The 7,695-nt window shown below is 39.5% G+C and overlaps 1 pseudogene across 1 annotated transcript; it reads right to left on the bottom strand.

Moving 5' to 3' along the window:
- Positions 1-685: 685 nt before the first annotated feature.
- Positions 686-7,191, bottom strand: LOC143856325 (26S proteasome non-ATPase regulatory subunit 11 homolog pseudogene; annotated as a pseudogene). Its single transcript, XR_013238163.1, has 2 exons — positions 7,106-7,191; positions 686-2,388 (listed from the first exon to the last, which is right to left on the bottom strand). The product of XR_013238163.1 is annotated as a 26S proteasome non-ATPase regulatory subunit 11 homolog pseudogene (transcript).
- Positions 7,192-7,695: the final 504 nt, after the last annotated feature.

Genomic DNA, 7,695 nt, shown 5'->3' on the forward strand with positions numbered 1-7,695 from the left:
TAAAAAGAACGTACCCTTAATTGACAATTTAACCAAAACTTCGCATTTTTCTTACAATTTTTCCTTGTTATTTTAACAATCTAAGGGTTATATATATATATATATATATATATATTGCCGGGGGGGGGGGGGGGGGGGGGGTGGGGTTTGGCCCTAGGCCAACCCAAACCCAACTCGATTCAATCCGGCCTGATTTGGGGGAAAAAATGGGTTGGGATAGGATTGAGTGTCGTCGACCCAAGGCTCGGTTTGGGTGGGGTTAGAGTTCCGGTAAAGCTATCTCGGGCTAGGATTGCCCTCAACTTGACCAGTTGAGCTGCACCCCTAGATAATTCACCAGCAGTTAGAAAAGACTTTACTTCTTGTGTTAGATCATCTCTTCAATCCTTCCAAGTCTCCGCACCTCCTTGCGTCTGAAGGAAGAGATTAAGTAGCATTTTTCAATGTACAAATACGAACTTTAATACCACTTAGTACTTAGTAGTAGGAAAAAATCTTTTGGGAGGAGCAATGTTTATTTGGTCCTGTTTGGATTGCAAGAAATATAAATTTTCATGGAAAAAATGTCATCTCCAAGACTACAAGAGAAATGATATAGTTATGAGTTATGTCATTTAGTTTAAAGGGATGTCATTATAAACTGAAGGTAATCAGACAATGGAAAAGCAAGAAATTTTTGAAAACTTTTTCTTTTCCATACATTCGCAAAAAATTCCTGCAATCCAAACAATCCAAGCAGGGACTTAAAAGAAAAAAATCATGGTGATCACACACTGATCTAGTCCATAAATATTGTTGGCCATCACAAATCCAGCCTAATGCCCTTATCCCGCTGTAATCGGGTGACTCTAGACCTTTGATGAAGTATAATGAAGAAGATTTCCTTTAGGCCCTATTTTGATTGGAGAAAACATTTCTTGAGGAAAACTTGAACTGTGGTGGTTCCAGTTACTTTTTCCATGCTTAATTAAGCAATAGAAAAGCATGAAATTAAACCACTAAACAGAGTTTAACATCATCCTGTTGAGCATATCAGTTGATCTTCTAATGAGAACAAGGCAAATCAAATCTTCTAAAGAGGCATAACATACAAGAGCCTAGGCCATTATCCGGGCAGACCTCATGTAGAGGCTGTCCACAACCTTGCCAATGTTGGAAATGGAGTCCAATGTTGCAGGAAAGATCGCATCCTGTTTAGGGTCATCAAAAATTATGAGACACCCAGCTCCCTGATCCAAAGTCCCTGCAAATTTCTTATCCAAAATCATCTGCGAGAGCTTCTTCTCCACATGATCAACAGGGAGTTCAATCAATTCAGCAACATGACCAATCTCTACTATCGAGAAAGGTTCAATCAATCTGCAGAGGTTCTGCTCTAAGAGGGTGTCATACAAGGAAGAGAGATGCCTATGAACAATTGGGTCTTCCTCCAATTGAGCCCTATAATCTCGCAAAGCAGTCTCAAAGAACTTTAGAGACCTTTTCGAGCAGGCAACGGCCACAGCTTTCATGGCGTCCAACTCTAGTCCCAAGTAGAGCAAACCCGCCTTGGAAGAGATTATCCCAGCCACATCATCAGCTTGATCACCATTATCTTGCATAAAAGCATCTACTTAAGGCTAAAAACTGCCCGGGGATCCTCAAGCGCATTGAAGGCTTCGAAAGCTTCAAAGAAATAGCTATAACCAGTCTTATAATCCTTCTCTTCAGCGTGAAGGATTCCACTCTGCAAATCTATGGTGCCTTGCTGAGCTGGAGGCACGTAAATTGCATTTGCAGCAGTTCGCGCCGCAGTTAGTGCAGCTTTTGCCCTGGGTAGATTTCTCAGTGAGAAATGGAGCTTACTCTCCAACAAATTGATGTCAACTAAAAGAAGTTTATCATCTAATCTTCTTACCTCTTTGATTAGGCCTGAGAGAAGGGTTGGAGCTTCTGAGTATTCTTTGTTTTCCATCAAAAGAGCTGCGAGTCTTGCCTCCACTCGCTGTCTGAGAAAGGTACGTTTCTCCGCATGGGTCCATTCTACCATTTCTCTGCAAAGGGATATCTGGAGATCAGAGGTTCCGGGTATTTTAGCAACAGTGTCGATTATTCCCCTCACGATTTTGTAGTTTTTGCCTTGGGGATCAAGGAAAAGAAGGGTCTCATTTGGGTCAAAAGGCTTCTCAGCTCATCGGCCTTCTTTTCCTGCCTGAGAAGGTCAGAAAGGTTTGAGATAGCCTGTTCTTTTATGCGCAAGGCTTCGGAGGAAGATGAAGGGTTTTCAAGGATACGGTAGAGGATGGAGATGGATTCAGTAGGATCTTTAGCTTTTAAAGCCTGTGCCAATGAATCAGTGGTTGCTGGGAGATATGATGATGACATAGCTACTGCTTGAAAATGCAAGCCCTGCAAAACGATAAATGCAATAAGAGAATTAACAAAAGCAACACATTGTTTAGAACTCATTCTGGGGAAAAAGAGAACAGAACCTGTTTTATCTAGTGTCAAATTACGACAAGTATTCAAATTTCACATATTTTTTTTTTTTGAAAAGTGAAAATTTTATTCAACACCATTAACAGAGATACATCATTGGGAACAAGACTCAAATTTCACATTGTGCCTTGCGTGATTTCAAAAGCCACAAATATGGACAAACTAAACATTTATCTAAGAAGGGGGGCAAAGTTCAGTAGACTCATAGACTGTGCAAAGAAAATTAACAGAAAGAGAAGTGAAACCAACACTGGTAATGGAACACATGGAAACAGAACCACATAATATCCTGAGTTGCTATTGTTCATCTAGAGATACTCTCTAACAGGTAAATCTTTTAAGGAACGTGCATTCAACATTCACTGTTCAACAGAATTAGGTAGAGCATACAACAGCATTCCATGTTGTGGCTAGTCCCAGAGAAATTATTTCCACTGTTGGGATGTCAAGTCAAATAGTGTAAGTACCATTCCAGACTTGCATAAGTAGAATCTCCTGTACAAAAACAAAAACTATATACCAGCACTAGATTTTGATCTAAAGTATTAGGGGTCACTGGATGTTCTTTTTATTGTTCAAATCAAAGGAAACGAACGCGGATGTCATACAAATTCTGATGCTTCTTTAGCCCTGAAGTTGTTTTCCTATTAAAACAAAAATAAGTATGGTATAGAAAAAATTGGTTCCTCCTCACCTACATAAACACACAAACATACACATAGAGCTACTCGAGGAATTGAGAATGAAAGCAAATGACACTGACAATTCTCTACTTCATTTAACTATCACTTTAATGGAATAAGTTAAAACTAAAGCAAAACAGTTCAATTGTTTAATGACAAAAGGACGTTGATTTTTTCAGTGTCACCAAAATTATATACAATTATTGAACTTAAAACTTTAGAGATCGTGCAAATCCACAACTACTACATGCATTGAACAAGTGTCATGCTGCATCAACAAATGATATCATGGCTTTCTAATCCCAATTTCTTTTAAAAATTAGTGATCCTTCCAATAATCTCCACAAATCTTTTAAAAATATACCTAATTCACCAACGTTACAGTCCGCAATGAATCAACAAAACAACAATTGCGATGATTATTCCAACGTTGCCGACCACAATGTATCAAGCAAAATAACAATTGATTTGATGATATTGGGGAACCATTGTAGAACTGTGCTTACCTTTGATAGGTACATGGAACTATCTAGTCTTCTAATAATAGTCAGTTCAACTGCATTTGCTACTAAACACAGGGGACTACTTTAGCTACTTAATATACTTCCTCTGGCTTTGTTGAATTTGTTCTCTCATCAACTTAACATTTCTGTGTTTATTAACACCTCCTCATTATGGATATTTCTGGCACAAGGGTGGACACTAAGGGTGTCAATTTGGGCTCGGGCTCGGAAGCTCGGCTCGAATCCTTAACGAGCTGAGCCCAAGCTAGGCCCGGTTAGGCTCGTTAAGGATTTTATATATACACACACACACACACACACACACTAAAAGGGTTGTCCAAGGAGTGAAAGGGGGAGGAAAAATATGTCACTTCTTTTTTGGAACCCCATTTGTTGCTTGGACCACCCCCTGTAGTGTAAAAAGAGTAGTCAAATTACACTAGATAGGGCTGTCCAGGGAAGATGAGGGGGTGATAATATATCATTGCCCTTTATATAACCCCAGCTCGGTAAGGCTCGCGAGCCTAGCCGAGCCGAGCTCTTGAGCTTAACGAGCCTGGCCGAGCCGAGCTCTTGAGCTTAACGAACCAAGCCGAGCCGAGCGGGGCCAAGCTCGGCTCGGATCGTTTACACCCCAAGTGGACACCAAAATCTCAAGTTTATGAAATTATTTAACTCTATTCAAGTTGTGTTGATCTACACGATACCATGTGAATGAAATCAGAGGTCGCACTCCACAAACTCCGAATGAGAAATTTAATCATAGGCATTCTTCACTTTGGGGTGTAATCGAGCGTGCTTCCGGTGCCCTAAAGAAGCGGTTCAATATGATTAATGAAGAACCCATTTACTCATTTGAAAAAGCATATCAATTTAGCTTTTGCTTTTTCCGCTCATAATCACATCACAAGGGAGATGCCTAATGATTCACTTGTAGATGATGTTCAGAATGAGTTATTACCAGAAGTGTCACTAGGCGATGACCCTGTTCCAATGACATCTGTTAGCAGGGCTGGAGATGAAAGAGAAGGGAATAGAATTCAAACTTCTATCACGATGGCGATGTGGAATGACTTCAATAAACATTGTCATCGTTGGGATATCATTCAATGATTTTGTTATAATGAATGTCTATGAACTTGAACTATATTATGTTAGTTGTGTATGTTTCATGTTCATGTATGTTTCTGCTTGTTTCTGGATGGAATATTGTGTTTTTTTTTTTTTGAATGAGATGGTCAATACAGAACGAAAGAAAACAGAAGGAAAATACAAAGAAAAGAAGAACATAAAGTTCCTCAAGGGGGAGGAAACCACAAATCCCTAGCACCCCACCCCCCCCCCCCCCCCTCTCCTCGTGACCTCATCCCTGGCTAATATGTATGCGTCCCCATTAGCCAACCATGTGCCGATAAGATATAGACGAGCGCTCCACTCAATCATGGGTCTCGACAAACCAATGCGCAAATCTCCACGGCGAAGGATGACTCCCCTTCAACCACCTAATAATGTTAAGGGAGTCTCTTTCTACTACTAAGCCTACTAGACTGCCAAGGAGGGCGCTCTCTATAATCATCAAGCCCTGCAGCACTGCTCTAACCTCCGGAACACTAGGGTTCGCTACACCAACGGGCGTGAGAAAGCTCGCTTCGTGTCACCTTGCTCGTCTCTTAACACTCCTCCCATGCCTGTTGGCCCACGATATCCTAAACTAGAGCTATCAAAATTAAGCTTCAATTTTCCATGGTCTAGCGGCTCCCATTCAGGAGATCGAGTCATCACCTGGTCACTGCTGAAGCAAATAAATCTCCACCCTTGCCAAAGATCAAAGGCTGACACAAACCTGAAACTTGGAATTTTTTACCCACGCTATGATCAAGGCTACAATCTTAGTGTATACAAATTGAGGGGTTTACCAGACCCTTGAATACCCTAGCATTTCTTTCTTTCCGCAAGACCCACAGTGTGGATAATGGGACTACATTCCAAAGAGTCTTTCCATTCTACTGCTTACATAATAGTAGGGATGAGGCAGAAGAACGTTTCAACAAATATGTGTCAAAACATAGTAGACTCATGTAAAGAAGTGTGTTTCTAGGTTGTACCAACAGCATGGAATCTACCTTGTCTCTTTTCTACAATCATTTTTCTTATTTATTTAGTTGTAATTTTCTCAATTTAAATTCTAGATTGTAAAACATATATTGCGCCCAGTTATTTTGTGAACAAAGTGGGGTGTATATAATACATATACATGAGTTGCATATTACATGCCTAGACTTCCACATTATGTTCTAGATGATGGTGGGAGCAGGTTAGTAAAGTTTATGTTGAGTTTCTATGCAACTGAAAGCTTCATTTTATATTTTCTATTTAGTTTTTGTAAGGTTTCCTGGACACTGAATGCCCATCTCATAGGTTTTTAATTATGTTTCTTTTACTTTACTTTTCATTTTGCCACGTCATTTCCATTTCCTTTCCATGGAAACCAAATGAACGGACCCTTGATGTTCATTAAGTGGATCGAGGGGTGGTTTGTTTTCGTCATGTTAAGCGATCGGCAAATAGTGAGGCAGACCGGTTGGGCTGCTTAGGGGTGGATCATGCTAACCTGAAATTTTTCGATGTTCTTCCACCTTGATTTGTATTTCTTGTTGCTAGCTCTGTATCTTTTAGTTTCTTTGCCTTTTCTTGACCTCCTTGGGCGCCTCTCTTTTTTTTTTTAAATGAAATTTACCCTCAACTCAACCAAGCCTTTGTCCCAAACCAGTTGGGGTCAGCTAATGAATCCTTTAGAAAATTTTCATGAAGAAGGTGAAAGAATCTACCTGGCTCAAATTAACTAAGTCAAATCCGGACACTAGATGGGTTCGTCTACATGGATCATTTTACCCTCGTTAAAAAAAAAATACAGCTTTGAATCGTAGCAACCTATTACTACCAAAAATAATAGCACTAATTTGTTTTCCTATGATTGGAGAGAAAAATAAAATAAAATACTTGCTTTCAATCACAACTCAAAAAGGAGTCATTTAGAAAACAAGAAATGTGATCATAAACATAAAACATCAATAACAAACTTAGCCCCTAGCTTTGAACAAACCTCACAAACTTTGCACATAGCCCCAGCCTTGAAATTCAAAGCACATGAGTAAACGAATGCAGATAAGCCAATCAAACATGAACTGCATATTCAAGCCAAAATTTCACAGAATATGCAACTACGTGGATGAATTTAGGCCTAGAAGCGCAAGCTGTAGAACTAAAGATAAATCTGTGAACAGATTCCCATTGAATGACAACATTAACAAAAAAAAGTAGCATCCCAAAAAAATCCAAGCCCAAAAAAAAAACACAAAGAATCAAAGCCCCAAACTAACCCTAAATACAATCTGAAAAAGAACCCAAAAAGAAACAAAGAAATAGATAAAGAACCCATACCTTGATGCAGTCGAAAGAGGGATAGGAGCTAAAACCCAGAGAGAGAGAGAGAGAGAGAGAGAGACAGAGAATTAATTTAAGGGGGTTTATTGCAAAGGACGGACGTAATGGTGAAGTTATCAACTACTGATCTAAGCCAAGATAATTTCAACTCTTTTGATATCTGAGGAATGCTAAAGTGAAGAGCACTCTTTGCAAAAAATTGGCCACAAGGGTGTCTCATTGGATAACCCACACGGCGAAAGCTAAACTGTTGGCAGAATGTTAAATGATCTCTTTAAAAAAAAGGTCAAATCAACGGTCATGTCTATCCCGTTTTTATTTTCCAAACGGAATCCCGTTTTCAAAGTGTTTTTCATTTTATAAAATCCTTCCCACAGCAACGAAAGGCTACAATGCACAACTATAATGAATGCAACATATCCATCAATACATGTCCACATGTATATACAAGGTTTTAAGTTTGGATCGAAATTTCGGATTTCGGTCGAGACCGAAACCGAAACATTCTGAAACTGAAATGGCCGAAATTTTAGCCCAAAAAACCGACATTTCATGCTTTCTACCAAATTTCAGAATTTCGGCGGAAA

The sequence above is a fragment of the Tasmannia lanceolata genome, unplaced genomic scaffold (genome assembly GCF_043159265.1).
Source record: "Tasmannia lanceolata isolate RefF3 unplaced genomic scaffold, GAP_Taslan_0.1 ptg000023l, whole genome shotgun sequence".
Lineage (NCBI taxonomy): Eukaryota > Viridiplantae > Streptophyta > Magnoliopsida > Canellales > Winteraceae > Tasmannia > Tasmannia lanceolata.